This window comes from Oryctolagus cuniculus, chromosome 5 (genome assembly GCF_964237555.1).
Source record: "Oryctolagus cuniculus chromosome 5, mOryCun1.1, whole genome shotgun sequence".
In the NCBI taxonomy this organism is placed as follows: domain Eukaryota; kingdom Metazoa; phylum Chordata; class Mammalia; order Lagomorpha; family Leporidae; genus Oryctolagus; species Oryctolagus cuniculus.
In genome coordinates this window covers 57,154,784-57,168,936 of record NC_091436.1, presented here as the reverse complement: position 1 = coordinate 57,168,936, position 14,153 = coordinate 57,154,784, and the positions used below count along the sequence as shown (strand labels likewise).

General features: G+C 39.1%; 1 non-coding gene across 1 annotated transcript; it reads left to right on the top strand.

Moving 5' to 3' along the window:
- Nucleotides 1–1,191: 1,191 nt before the first annotated feature.
- On the top strand, nucleotides 1,192–1,312 carry LOC127493367 (small nucleolar RNA SNORA26). The gene has a single exon (XR_007923421.1). It is a non-coding gene; the product is annotated as a small nucleolar RNA SNORA26 (small nucleolar RNA).
- The last annotated feature ends 12,841 nt before the right edge of the window (nucleotides 1,313–14,153 follow it).

The following is a 14,153-nucleotide window of genomic DNA, read 5'->3' as shown; positions in this document are numbered from 1 at the left end:
AGGAAGAAGATGGGAAGAAATTAAAGTTGTCAGATGTCCTGGATTTTATAAGACCAGACAGCAAATCAGCTATGAACATGCTCTATTCTTCAAGGCAAGAATGTCCCAAAGGCATGAGGGCTCAATTCCTGCCCTGCACAACCGTATGGCAGAATTTTCACTCCAATAGGACTGAAAGGGGAACTAGCACTCCACAGTGGAAATGGAATATTATTATTGAAACTTAAGATCTCATGAAGTATATTTTGACATGTTTTCAACCTGCTTGGGATTTGTCATCCCTTCCTTCTGCCCCATTTCTCCCCTTAAATGGGAATGTCTATCCTGAGCCTGTCACACAATTACATTTTAGAAGCACATAACTTGTTTGATTTTACGTGTTTGTAGCTAGATAGAAATTCTGCCTCAAGATAAATTGTTCCCTGAGTTTCATCTATATCTTTAGAGGGGGCATTTAGAATTCAGAATTGATGCTGGAATGAGTTAAGAATGTAGGGGCTGTTGGGATGGAATGAATTTATTTTGTATATGAGAAGTACATGCATTTTGGAAGGATAGGAGTGGAATGTTATGGACTGAATGTTTTTGTCCCTCCCTTAAACTCTTTTTTTTTATTAGAAGGAGAGGCAGAAAGAGAAGTCTTCCATCTGCTGGTTCACTCCCCAGTTAGCCGCAACAGCTGGAACCAGAAGCCAGGAACCTCTTCTGGGTCTCTCAGACAGGTGCAGGGGCCCAAAGACTTGGGCCATCTTCTACTGCTTTCCCTGGCCATAGCAGAGATCTGGATGGGAAGTGGAGCAGCTGAGACTTGAACTAGCCCCCATATGCGATGCCAGCACTGCAGGCGGTGGCTTTACCTGTTACGCCACGTCACAGTGCTGGCCCTGCTCTAAACTCTTAATGTTGAAGTCTTAACTCCCAATGTGTTGGTACTAGGAAGCAGATAATTAGGGAAATTAGCAGATAATTTGGGAGATAATTAGGTCATGAGTGTAGAACCCTCCTAAACAGGATTAGTGCCTTACACAAGAGACGCCAGAGTCTTCTCTTTCTGCCATGTGAGAATATAGCAAGAAGACAGCTGTCTAAATGAGGATGAGGCTCTCACCAAGAACCCAACCCTGCTGGCACCCTGATCTTCAAATTCTAACCCAAGAATTGTAAGAACTATGTCCTTAATTACCCTTTCCTGTGCCCTTTTAGAGCTGACAGAGTGCTTTAAGAGGCTAACACAGAAGGGGAAAGTAAGTCTCCATAAAGACCAGAGAAGAGATTGTCGTCTCTTCTTTGGATCCTGTCTGGAGTCACAATTACAAAAAAGAAAAAAAGAATGATGAGTATTAGGATACATCTGCTTTGTTTTCTCTATTGTCCTTCACTGTCAGCTGTCCTCTGTCAGTTTCCTGGTCCTTTAGATTGCTTTAAGTTTAATTATAACAATACTCAATATAAAACCATCCAAACTTGGAAAACACTCATGTAAATGAAACAATAAAACACATTCATAATATTAACACTCTTTTAAAAAAAGAAAGAAGTGTTTATTATTTAAGCCATCCAATTCATGGTATTTTGTTATGGCAGCCCTAACTGAACAAGACACAGCCTAACAGAACCCTTCTTGGTATATGATTACAAATCATGGTCTCTTCACCAACTACTGGGCTTGTCACCTGTCCCATAGGGAATTAATATGTCACTTTCTCAAGGTAAGACTCCCTTGACTTAAACCACATCTCTTTTTAGGGGGTGCTTATGAAAGATTAAACAAAAATTCTCATTATAACATTTAGCACAATTCATAGGTACATATCTATGTGACTGCATCATATCTGTCTCACTCCTTGAGGTATAAATGCCAAGCTCAGATGAAGAAAGTCTTTTAATTTGGTCTTTGTTTTTTTAAGATAACAAAGAAAATATCTCAAACAGATAGACCTACGTAACTCTTCAGAAAAAATACCAACTCCCTGTCCATTGTAACACCGTTTTCAGTTTCCCAGAAACAACTACATCTAATTTTTGTAGACGAATTTCTAGAGATTTTTACTATAATTGCAAATATTTATATATGACTTTTGGCTTAGGAATTGTTATTGACTTTCCTCTTGGGAAACAGTGTCCTGCTACACTTACTGCAAAAACACTCTCCATCATCCAGTTCTCTGATTACAATACCAATTATAATAACTATTATTAATACATTATTACTGTTACAAAGGACTATTCTCAGATGAGTCACATCCTGGTAGACATTCTATTAATTTCCTTTTTTTGAAAAAAATCTCTGAGTCTTCTAACCGGTTCCATTCTAAAGTAAGTGTTGCATAGATGTCATCCTCGGGTTCCTGATGCTTTCTCTCAAATTAAATTCTATGATTTTTGATTCTTTAAATCCTATGTATTCTATTTTGTTTGGTTCCTTAAATCCTATGTATTCTACTTTGTTTCTCTCTTATTTGGTGAACTACATCCTACAAGGTCTGTTGAGAAAGAATACATTTATAGTAGAATTTTCTGAGTGGTGTATATCTAAAAACAAATCATTTTATAAGATACGTAAATAATTTTCTTTCTAAAGTTTGGAGGTATTTATCAGCTTCTTTTTTTATTATTATTTTTTAACTTTTATTTAATGAATATAAATTTCCAAAGTACGACTTATGGATTACAATGGCTTCCCCCCCAAACCGTCCCTCCCACCCACAACTCTCCCCTTTCCCACTCCCTCTCCCCTTCCATTCACATCAAGATTCATTTTTGATTATCTTAATATACAGAAGATCAGCTTAGTATACATTAAGTAAGGATTTCAACAGTTTGCTCCCACACAGAAACATAAAGTGAAAAATAATAGATGATTTTTTTTAAATGATGATGAAATCAGATCAGACCTATTGTCATGTTTAATCCCAGTGAGAGTCAAGTTGGGAGTTGATAATTTCTTCTTCTTCTTCTTCTTTTTTTTTTTTTTTTTTACAGAAGATCAGTTTAGTATGCATTAAGTAAAGATTTCAACAGTTTGCACCCCCATAGATACACAAAGTGAAATATATTGTTTGAGTACTCGTTATAGCATTAAATCTCAATGCACAGCACATTAAGGACAGAGATCCTACATGAGGAGTAAGTGCACAGTGACTCCTGTTGTTGACTTTACCAATTGACACTCCTGTCTATGGCATCAGTAATCTCCCTATGCTCCAGTCATGAGTTTCCAAGGCTATGGAAGCCCTCTGAGTTCTCCGACTCTTATCTTGTTTAGACAAGGTCATAGTCAAAGTGGAGGTTCTCTCCTCCCTTCAGAGAAAGGTACCTCCTTCTTTGAAGACCTGTTCTTTCCACTGGGATCTCACTCACAGAGATCTTTTTGCCAGAGTGTCTTGGCTTTCCATGCCTGAAATACTCTCATGGGCTTTTCAGCCAGCTCCGAATGCCTTTAGGGCTGATTGTGAGGCCAGAATGCTGTTTAGGACATCTGCCATTCTATGAGTCTGCTGAGTATCTCACTTCCCATGTTGGATCACTCTCCCCTTTATTTATTCTATCGGTTAGTGTTAGCAGGTACTAGACTTGTTTATGTGCTCCCTTTGACTCTTAGTCCTTTCATTATGATCAATTGTGAACTGAAATTGATCACTTGGAATAGTGAGATGGCATTGGTACATGCCACCTTGATGGGATTGAATTGGAATCCCCTGCTATGTTTCTAACTCTACCATTTGGGGCAAGTCAGCTTGAGCATGTCCCAAATTATACATCTCTTCCCTCTCTTATTCCCACTCTTATGTTTAACAGGGATCACATTTCAGTTAATTTTCAACACTTAAGAATAACTGTGTATTAATTACAGTACTAGTCAGTACTGTTATTGAGATGTCTCATGCCATTTTGATAATTTATCCACATTTTATTAAATCTGCATTTTTGTTATAGAATTTCTTAAGATTTTCTTTGTCCCTAGTGTTGTAGAATTTTTTTCTAGATCTATTTCATTCATTTGAAAGGCAGAGTTAACAGAGAGAGAGAGAGAAAGGGAGACACATACACAAACACACAAACACACACACACAGGGGAGAGAGAAGAGAATGTCTTCCATTTTCTGTTTCACTCTCAAAATGCCTGTAATGGTCAGGGCTGGGCAGGCCAAAACCAGTAGCCTGTAACTCCATGAGTTTCCCAGGTTGGTGGCAGGGATCTAAGGTCTTGGGTCATGTTTCCCTGCTTTCCCATGTGTATCAACAGGGAGAAGGAATTCAAACTGGCACTCTCAACCTGCTGTACCACACTGCCAGTCCCTGGCTGGTCTTTGGGGAATTCCTAATCTTAGTATCCTTGGGTTTTTTTGTTTGGGACTGATCAAATTTCCTAGGAAAGACTCTTTGAATATACTTCCTGGAAGAATTAGATCACCAGCATTCTGAGTCCAGTGAGAAAGAAGCATGTGGTCTCAAGATTCTGTAGGTAAATGTTTAGTTTCATCCATCATTTTCAGTATGCATCACCTCTTCTTTAGCATGCTTGATGTTCCCAAGACCACTGACTCTGCTTTTCCTTAGTCACAGAATAAAATTTCAGTATACCAGATGCATAGCTGAATGAAGGAGCCTGCTTTTATTAAGCTCATCTTTTTCTTTTCTTTTTTTCTTTTTTTTGACAGGCAGAGTGGACAGTGAGAGAGAGAGACAGAGAGAAAGGTCTTCCCTTTGCCGTTGGTTCACCCTCCAATGGCCACCGTGGCCGGTGCGCAGGCCACAGCGCACCACACTGATCCGATGGCAGGAGCCAGGTACTTATCCTGGGCTCCCATGGGGTTCAGGGCCCAAGCACTTGGGCCATCCTCCACTGTACTCCCGGGCCACAGCAGAGAGCTGACCTGGAAGAGGGGCAACCGGGACAGAATCTGGCGTCCCGACCGGGACTAGAACCCAGTGTGCTGGTGCCGCAAGGCGGAGGATCAGCCTAGTGAGCCGCGGCGCCGGCCTAAGCTCATCTTTTGCCCCAATCCCTGAGATGCATTAAGAGGCCATTTCCTTAGTATTTGGGGGAATATTTTGATAGAAGCTGGACTGCTTCTAGCTTTTCACACTATTAGTTTTAGAATTTAGCATTTCAGGTTTACTAAAGTGGTTGATGTTTACATCTGCTTTGTAGCTTAAGTTATTTGTGCTATTATCTGCTACCCCATACTGTTTGGCTTTATAAATTTGTAAATTAATTCTTCTTTAAATCTTTCATTGATGAATTGGAAAGTAGTTAGCATACCACAACTAGCTTGCTAACTAACCATGGCTTCCTCAGCAGTGCAGTGCCAGTCACTTAGGAGGTCCCTGTAAGTATCTGATAACAAACTAAAGGAATCATCACCATATGGACTTCTTTTCATCCTCTTCATGTGAATAAGGCTCTCCCAATTAAGCAAAGTCTCTAGATTGGTCCTATTCAGGTATTCCCAAATATTACAAGATATTAATATTCTTACCATCTTAATGTAAGCTGTGAATGCAAATCTTTGGTCTTTTAGAAATTTGCTATTGTGAGGATAACTCATTGATGCAAATGCACCACCTAGAACAGAATCTCAGTCTCCAACAACAACAGAAGCTTGTCTGTGTTTGATAGTGCCATCTGTCCTGGTCTCCACTTAACATGTATATTAGTTGTTTGAAGAGATTCTTGGATGATGAAGGTCACTTTATTGCAGCCCTTTGAGTTTGGGGTCATCACGGATAACCTCAAATGACAGCTGTGGCCAAACAGAAAATGACTTCAACTGTTGAAAAATGCCCTTGGTCCAGACTTAATGGTGACCTAATAACATTAAATATAGAAAATAAAGGGCAAAGGAGAACATGAACTCACAAAAGGATCCCACTGCATATATCCTGACAGATTTTCCTCTTGTAAGAAATTCTTCAATATGTATATTCCACATATTTGTGTTTTCTTTTCTGCTCAAATTCCTTATGGTATTTTCAATCACGAAGTAATGCTTAATATAAAATGAAAATATACTTAAAGTCGATCACTACTGTCACTCAATTCTGCTTTATTGGCTAGTAACACAGAATGCTATCCATTAAGACTTTTCAATCTACTTAAAGAAAGAATGTATGAAGATAGGTCTCTTGTTTTATTACAGGAATAACGAAACAAATGTCAACAATATATACTTGTACATTCTGAAAAAAAGTCGTATAGAGGGCAGGGAGAAATTTTATAAGAATATACTTCCATGAGAATCATTTTTTAAAAAATATTATATTTATTTATTTGAGAAGTAGAGCTACAGACAGTGAGAGGGAGAAACAGAAAGAAAGGTCTTTCCTCTGTCGGTTCACTCCCTAAATGGCCTCAATGGCTGGAGCTGTGCCGATCTGAAGCCAGGAGCCAGGTGCTTCCTCCTGGTCTCCCACGTGGGTGCAGGGGCCCAAGCATTTGGGCCATCTTCTACTGCTTTCCCGGGCCACAACAGAGAGCTGGATTGGAAAATGGGCAGCCAGGACCAGAACTGGCGCCCACATGGGATGCCGGCACCGCAGGCGGAGGATTAACCTACTGTGCCATGGCACCAGCCCCAAGGATCATCTTTAAGTAGATAATTCCTAGGTGTCAAAAATAAAATTATGGATGTTGGCCAAGTACCAGAGACTTTATCTGCATTTTAGGTACAGCACAAGCCCAAAAAGAAGAATCATTAAGTATCATCAAACATCCCCGCACTCATTGCCATGCAATGCCAAAAGCTGGGGATAAACATGCTCATGGAGGGGACTGTTTTCTGAGGAAGACGTTGGTCCTGCCCACTGTGGCTCCCTGGCCTCCCTCCACTCTGGGCTCCAATGGCTGTCTTTGAGCACGCTGTCTGATTAGACTCCTTAATTTCTGTGAGAAAGATCTAACCATATTTTCATTGGATTGGTAATAAAAGCACACGTATCTTGACAACACAGTCACTTAAATTTCAAATTCTTCCCAAGATTATAACCTTGAACTCTGTTCCCAAATTTTTTCCCAGAGGTACACAGTTTTCAGTATCTTACAGAAACAGTTATCTGTTCTTCAAGAGACAAACTACTTTTCTGGCACTAACATCGAAATTGATTTTTTCATGGCGTCATTACGTAAGAAATAACACACTGAATATTAAATAACAATGATATTATTTTTTAGACAGTTTTAAAACTTCGAGAAATGTTTTTCTCATGTTATTTTTCTATCATCTTCAGTAAGTGGAGGGCACAGAATTATAGCAATTTTTGGAAGAACATCGTTGAGATTTAATGTATGTACATAGATTTTTAAATAACTTGATGATGATGACTGTGAATACTTCCAGGGTATGCATTACGTACTAGATATTGTGTTAAGCACTTTATATACAGGAACTCATTTAATCTTAATGACTGCAAGAGGTAGACAGCTGTGATCATCCTTTTTTTACAAATGAGGGTACTGTCTCATAGTGAGGTTGGTATCTCACTTAACAACACACTGTTGTCAAGTTGTGAGAACCTGAGTCTGAAACTGTCTATTTAAGGTACATTACATTTTGGGAGGGGGGGCACATTTTCTCCTTTTTAAAATATCACTTCTTCTACATAGGAGTTTAATTTTTTTATGGTGTTGAATAGTGGTACACTGAAAACTAAAGCAACACACAGGAGCAATGGTGGAATTTTGCTTTTAAAAAAATTAGGATACTGCCTGTGTTCTAAAGTGAGGGCCACAGATTATTCAGCCAGAGATCTCAGAACTGTACAGTTGGAGAAAATTAAGCCTAGAGTCATAGCTTTTACCCTAGGATTATAAAGTAAACAGAACTAAGTTACTCAATGACAGAAAAAACTACAAGTTACTACAATTTCTCTCTTTTTTCCTTAAAGATTTATTTATTTATTTGAAAGTCAGAGTTACACAGGGAGAGGAGAGGCACAGAGAGAGAGAGAGAGTGAGAGAGAGAAGTCTTCCATCAGATGGTTCACTCCCCAGATGGCTACAACGGCCAGAGCTGCGGCGATCTGAAGCCAGAAGCCAGGAGCTTCTTCTGGGTCTCCCATGCGGGTACAGGGGCCCAACGACTTGGGCCATCTTCTACTGCCTTCCCAGGCCCTAGCAGAGAGCTGGATTGGAAGAGGAGCAGCCGGGACTAGAACCGGCGCCCATATGGGATGCTGGCGGTTCAGACCAGGGTGTTAACCCACTGTGCCACAGCGCCGGCCCCTACAATTTCTCTTAAAGATGTCATATGAGCTATAATAGCACAGCATATCATTTTATTATTTTTCTCCTTTTGCTATATCCATGGATTCCATACAAGATCACTATACTCTAAATTAAAAAAAAAAAAAAAAACACTTAACTTGAAAGCATGGATGTGTCTGTGAGGTTTCTTTTCCATTTTTTCTTTTTTTTCCAGATTCTGTTGTGCTACTGTCACAGCAGTCATTATTGAACCAGGACTAAGTGGTTAATGCCCTGCCTGTGCCTTCACAGAACACATTAAATCAGCAAGTTCCTATTAATCATTAATACATAGAAAGCTGGAGATCAAAGCTACCTGCTTCTTGACTTAAGGAACAATGATGGAAGAATAGATATACCTAAATAAACACAAATGTATACATGCACACATAGATTTAAAAAAAAAAAACGTTTTTAACAATTTGATGATGATAACTGTGACTACTCAAAAGGTACTTATTGCATGCAATATTATATATACATATCCATGTCTATTTATATAAATATGTATATTCATATTATTGTGTTATGGGAACATATAAGAATTCATCTTTTGAGGCAAAAATTGATTGAAAAGGAAATCCTCATTGATGAAGTGATACATGAATTATACTTTGAAGGGTAAATACTAAGTCATAAGATAGACCTGGTGAGCAAAAGCAAAGAGAAACCTCAGGAAGCACAAAGATCCTGGTAATTCCAGTCGACTGTGATGGAAGCAACATAACCGTATGTTTATGAAGCACATCACAGAGGCACAAATGCCGACTCTCACATCATTCTGCCTGGTTTGAACCTTGGCACTGACCTTGGAAAAATTCCTTCTTAACTTCTTGGTGTTGTAATTTCTTTAATTATACATCAGAGAAAATAATAGTATCTAAACTGTAGAGCTTTGAGGGTTAAATCAAATAGTATATAAAGCCTTTAGTGTAACTCCTGGCAAATAACAGACATTCAATAGATGTTAGCTGTTCACTATTATTACTCTAAAGAGACAAGGAATTGTTAGGTAATCAATATCACTAGGAAGAGTGAAATTTTCTCCACATATGTCTTCACAGTAACAGTAAGCAATATTAGACAGTGTTTATATATTCCTTTGCACAGGTGTTCTCTTCTATATATCAGCAAGCTATTCCTGGAGGGCCTTATCCCAACTCAGATACTCTAAATGGTGTTGGAATAGCTGTTTCATAGTCCATGTAAGCATTCAGATCGCATAAATCAGAAAGTCATACTGTCATAGATACATTATACACATGCTTTAGAAGGAAAAAATGTATGTATCAGAACATTTTTTTATTTATTTTTTTATTTTTTATTTTATTTTATTTTTTTTTTATTTTTGACAGGCAGAGTAGACAGTGAGAGAGAGAGACAGAGAGAGAAAGGTCTTCCTTTTGCCGTTGGTTCACCCTCCAATGGCCGCCGCTGCAGCCGGCGCACCGCGCTGATCGGATGGCAGGAAAAGTTTGTCTTTTGAAGGAAAAATCAATTGAGAGGAACAAGTTCTCATGAGAGCTGGATAACTCAGAAATCAACCTCATAATTTTAATGGAATTGGCTTTAGTATCATATCTTTACATGGACTAAATCTCGGTAATTGGATAGAAGAAGGATTTGAAAAACTTAATTTTCTAAAATCCAGATACCTTTAGCTGAAACAATATTAGGTGATTTATTCATTTCAGTAGAAACCATTTCAAGATACAAAGAAAGTTGCAAGACACACTACTCTCACTGTTAGATTCCCTAACCCACCACTTTCCATGTGTGCTTTAAGTCATTAAGCCCAGGGAACCACTAAGAAACTGCTTTTTGAATGACATTAGCAAAAAGATGGATCTACTTCTACAGAGCTGAAATTCAACAGAACAGACTTAATTCTATGATCAAGAGGCTTTTTTCTAGTTTCCTAGATCAAGACATCTGAGAAGATGAGAGAGAATCATTCCCACGGAGGGAGGGAACAGCAACCAAAGGAATGTTCCCTGTACACCAGAAGAAATGGGTTGGATATGAGTAGAAGTTAAGTTGAGGGGCTATGGACAGATCAGATCCCCTGCCCATGACAGTAAGCAGGTAAATGTGTGAACTACTGTCATAAGCAAACAGGGAGTGGTTGAGTCAGGCTTGGAGTGTGCTATTTTAAAAAGGTATGCATTTTTTTATTTTTTTGTTTTTTTTTTTTTTTAAGTAAAGCATTGTACAAGGCAAACTAAACAAACCTGTGTCCTGGGCTATGGTTCTGTATTATGATCCTTTGGGTTAATGGTCTCTGGTGTATGCTGAGAGGAGAGAAAACATAATGTGGGGGTAGAACTGGTTATGTCATGTGTTAATAAATACATAATTTCATAGAATAATGGAAGGGACACAGTTTCTAGTTGTGTTTCCTCGGGCAGGATATAGGTAAAATTTAGTTCTTAATCTTCTTATTAAATTAGAGGAATTAGTATCAGGGCCTGTGTTCTCTGGTTTGGCCAATTTGCTCTTAGGACCTTCTGTTTTGTGTTTGGGTTGTAGTGGAGGTGGGGTAGAGCACAGGAGAATAAAGGTCTCTTCCAACTTGTCCCTCCACTCTGTGGGGCTTTTGGGAAGAGATATAGCTTTGTTTAGCACATTTTATTTCTTTATGTTTACTCTTTACTTTGGAAAGGCAATTGAGAAATGTATTGCACAAATTCCAATGGCAGTCAAAGAATCCATGAACGTTCCTTGTGAAGGCTCCTCCCTAACACCTTGAAAAAATTCAACTATGAGCATTGTTTCAAGCACTTTTAGGGAGCTTGGAACCTCACACAATTTTCTGTTTTATTTTTTAAAATTTTTAAAGGTTTATTTATTTACTTGAGAGGCAGAGTTACAGAGAGAGGGAGAGGCAGAGAGAGATCTTCCATCTGCTGGCTCACTCCCCCAATGGCTGTAACGGCCAGAGCTAGGCCAATCCAAAGCCAGGAGCTAGGAGCTTCCTCTGTGTCTCCCATGTGGGAGCACTTGGGCCATCTTCTACTGCTTTCCCAGGCCACAGTAGAGAGCTGGATCGGAGGTGGAGCAGCTGGTACTCAAACTCGCGCCCTAATGGAATGCCCGCACCACAGGTGGAAGCTTCACCTACCACACCACAGTACTGGTCCCCCAAATGTTTTTTAAAGTATCTCAAAATTCCATAGTTGAGTCTTAATTATAACATGTGATCAATGTGGACTTTAAAAAACATGTCACTATATGATTTTTTAAGTTACTAATTTATTTAATGGTGTTTAGAAAGCCTTTTTTGTTGTTGTTGTTGCTGTTGTTGCTGAGGTAAGCATTTGGTGTCACTGGGAAGGAGAAACTAAATTCTGGCAATGTTGTGAATGAAAATACAATATTTCCAGAAAGGCATGAGCAGGTGTTTGGCCTAGCAGTAAAGATGCTAATTAGGACGCGGATTTATCTGAGTTTGGCTATTGGCTCCTGATTCCAGTTTCCTGCTAATGTGCACTCCGGGAGGCAGCAGGTGGTAAGTAGCTGGGTCTCTGTCACCCGTGTGGGAAACCTAGACTGAGTTCCAGCTCCCATTTTCTACTCCTCTTCCAGCCCTGTGTATTGTGCTCCCTCTCTCTCTCTCCTCCTCCTCTTTCTCAAATAACTGAGGGAAAGAGAAATAGAGACAGAGACTGAGATAGAACTGAGTAAAACGTTCTTTTGGGGGCCGGCACGGTGGTGCAATAGGTTAATTTTCTGCCTGCAGTGCCGACATCCTACATGGGTGCCGTTTTGAGTCCTGACTGTTCCACTTGTGATCCAGCTCTAGGCTATGGCTTGGGAAAGCAATAGAAGATGGCCCAAGTGCTTGGACCCCTGCACCTTTGTGGGAGATCAAGAAGCTCCTGGCTCCTGGCTTTGGATCAGCCCAGCTCCAGCCATTGTTGCCATTTGGGGAGTGAACTAGCGGATGGAAGACCTCTCTCTATCTCTGTCTCTACCTCTCTCTGTAACTTTTTCAAATAAATAAAAATAAATTAAAAAATAAAAAAATCTATGTTCAAATAACTCTGATAATGCTGAAAAGTATATTTCTTGGAATTTGATGATGCAAATAAGCAAATTAAGTCTTTAGCTAACTGATTTTTTTACAAAAGAGCTCAGATCATACAGTGGAATAAGGATAATCTATTCAAGAAATGGTGCTGGCAAAATAGGATTTATATCTTTAGAAGAATGAAATTAGATTCATACTTCTTATGATATACAAAAATCAACTCAAGATGGATCACGGGCTTAAATTTAAAACCTGAGACAATGACATTGCTGAAAGAAAATGAAGGGGAAACACTCCAAGACATTGGCATATGGATGACTTCTTGGATAATACTCCCCCCCAAAACACAGGCAACAGAAGTGAAACTAAACAAATGGGACTATATCAAACCCAGAAGCCTTTGCACAGCAAAAGACGGAGTAAAGAGGCACCCAACAGCATGGGAAAAAATATTTGCAAATTACCTATCTGACAAAGAGTTAATACCCAGAATATATAAACAACTTAAAAAACTCAACACAAAAAAGACAGTTCTCAAAGGAAATATAAATTGTCAACAAATACATGAAAAACTGCTCACTATCACTAGCCATTGGGGAAATGCAAATCAAAACCACAATGAGATATCACCTCACCTCTCTCTGAATGGCAAAAACCCAAAACAGAGAGAGCAAAACATGCTGGCGAGTAGGTAGAGAAAGGGGAACACTTATACACTCTTGGTAGGAATGTAAATTAGTGTCTGTAGCATTACTGCTGCAAATATAGTTTTATAAAACTTTGCTTTATACCTTTGTTGAAACAAATGGTTAAAAATGCTATACCGGGGCTGGCACTGTGGTGTAGGGGACTAAGCCTCCACCTGCAGCTCCAGCATCCCATATGGTCACCGTTTGGTATCCCAGCTGCTCTTCGTCCAATTCATTTGCTGATATGGTCTGGGAAAGCAGTACAAAACGGCCAAAGTGCTTTTGTTCCTGCACCCATGTGGGAGACCTGGAAGAAACTCCCGGCTCCTGGCTTCCAATCAGCTCAGCTCCTGTCGTTGCGGCCATTTGGGGAATGAACCAACAGATGGAAGACCTTTCTCTCTGTTTCTCCCTCTCTCTTCTCTATAACTCTACCTCTCAAACAAATAAAAAAAAATCTTAGGAAAAGAAAACTTAAGAAAAGAATGATACACTTTGTCTTAACAATTTGTGATTATTTAAAAATTACTGTATATGGGTGAAATGGTGGATTTTCTATTCCATTAATGTTTATAGTCTTTTGTCTTGCTTTTTACTTGCTAAACTAGAGTCTTTTTTGCTTTTTTACTTGCTAACTTTTTATTTGGTGAAGTATTAAGCTTTTTTACTGTAATGTAAATTTAAAATGTACTATTGCAAAGATGTTTAAAAAAAAGAAGGGAGAAGGAATGAGGGTGTGAATGAGGGAGGAGGGATAGGAGGATGATATTGTGTTCTTACAACTGTATCTACAAATCACATTGAACCTGTTAAAAAGAAGCTAATTCTGTTGAAAAAAAAAGGAAAGGGATATTCCCCCCTTTTTTTCTCTTGGGAAATTTAATTTAGAAAACTTTAAAACTGTAAATATTTTCTTCTCTCTTTAAGATGTATATAACCCTTTTGAGTGTTGGGCAGGCCTTTTTTCAGCTTTAGGACCCAGGAAAGTCTTTCTCAAGGACTGGGACCACCTTCTTTTCTTTTTTTTTTTTTTTTTTTTTGACAGGCAGAGTGGACAGTGAGAGAGAGAGAGACAGAGAGAAAGGTCTTCCTTTGCCATTGGTTCACCCTCCAATGGACGCCATGGCCAGTGCACTGTGGCCGGCACACCACGCTGATCCGATGGCAGGAGCCAGGTACTTATCCTGGT